General features: G+C 35.0%; 1 pseudogene; it reads left to right on the top strand.

The window, feature by feature from the left end:
- The window catches only part of LOC118751024, a 2,209-nt pseudogene extending 2,186 nt beyond the window's left edge, over window positions 1-23 (top strand).
- Window positions 24-1,225: the final 1,202 nt, after the last annotated feature.

Here is a 1,225-nt window from a genome sequence, read left to right as displayed (position 1 = left end):
TGCATTGCCAGCCAATATGTTAAGGTTGTAGTCGCATAATAATTGCACATTTTTTGAAAAATATCCTTTTCTATTAATATATCAGCTCTCAACGTCGGCCCTTGGCTTTTTAATCTTTATGTGCGTGCAATCAATAGCACCAATGCGCCCAGGAAAACCAGTAGCAGAAAAAAAGCTGGAAAAGAAATGACCAACACGTGCACATGAGAATGTACAGACTTATAAATTTTAAATAAACTACCTTCGTCGAATTCTGTTTTGGTCCTCCAGTATAGTTGGAAATTTAATATAATTGCACATCAACTTTTCTTCCATGATGTATGTTACTTCTTTTATAGAGCGACAAACCATTGTTTTACTTAAAGAGCAAACGAAATCCTTAAAAACGATCCCGTTGCAAAGTAATGCAGTGCTGCAGTCATCCTTAGTGCCTCTTTCTCCGTTTTTCATAAAAGGACTTATTTCATTCAATAGAGCAATTGCAGCTTCTTTTTTAAAGCGAAAAAGCTCTTCAAACCGAGCTTCTGGTAAATGAAATGGGTCAGTTGCATCCCTTAAATGGCGTCTATGAACTCGTAACCTATTCCTTTGGTCAGTTTCCAAAGAAATTAATGCAGCTGCTAGCATAATTTTAAGCTAGAGAAGATTAAGAATTATATGTATGTATGTACAATATGTATGTGTGTATACATATGGGTATAATTGCACTTACTTGTTAACTAATCAAAAACAAACAAACAAATGGCGGATTTATAATTAATATTCCAACTTTTAACTTTTATTTAACGTAAACAAGACAATTTCGCGCCAGAAATGACAGATGGTTTGTTCCATTTCAGTCGTACCATCGATATGTTAACAACTCACCACAATGATATCGCAAGGTGAATTTTCTGAGTTACAGAAACACTTTTCATATCGATTTCGATACGAGCCTTGCGATAACAAATCATTCGTTATTATATCGCAAAGTTACAGAAACGGGCTACTGATGTGTTATGAATGATCGGTTATTACATCAAATGTGATTGCACGTCTATCAAGGTTGATCACTCATAATTGTCGAAGATTTACATCACTGATGACTAGAATTTGAATGCCGAACTCAAAGGGAGTAAGCAGTCTAGCAATATGCCAAAACGTATATGTTAGAAGGAGATGAAGCATCATACACAGATTTTCCATCAGATTTTTCACACTGCCCTTTAGAATTTGATAGAAACTT

Source organism: Rhagoletis pomonella, unplaced genomic scaffold, assembly GCF_013731165.1.
Source record: "Rhagoletis pomonella isolate Grant_MI unplaced genomic scaffold, Rhpom_1.0 Rhpom_scaffold_00001, whole genome shotgun sequence".
NCBI lineage: Eukaryota > Metazoa > Arthropoda > Insecta > Diptera > Tephritidae > Rhagoletis > Rhagoletis pomonella.
This window is presented reverse-complemented; position numbering and strand designations above follow the sequence as displayed.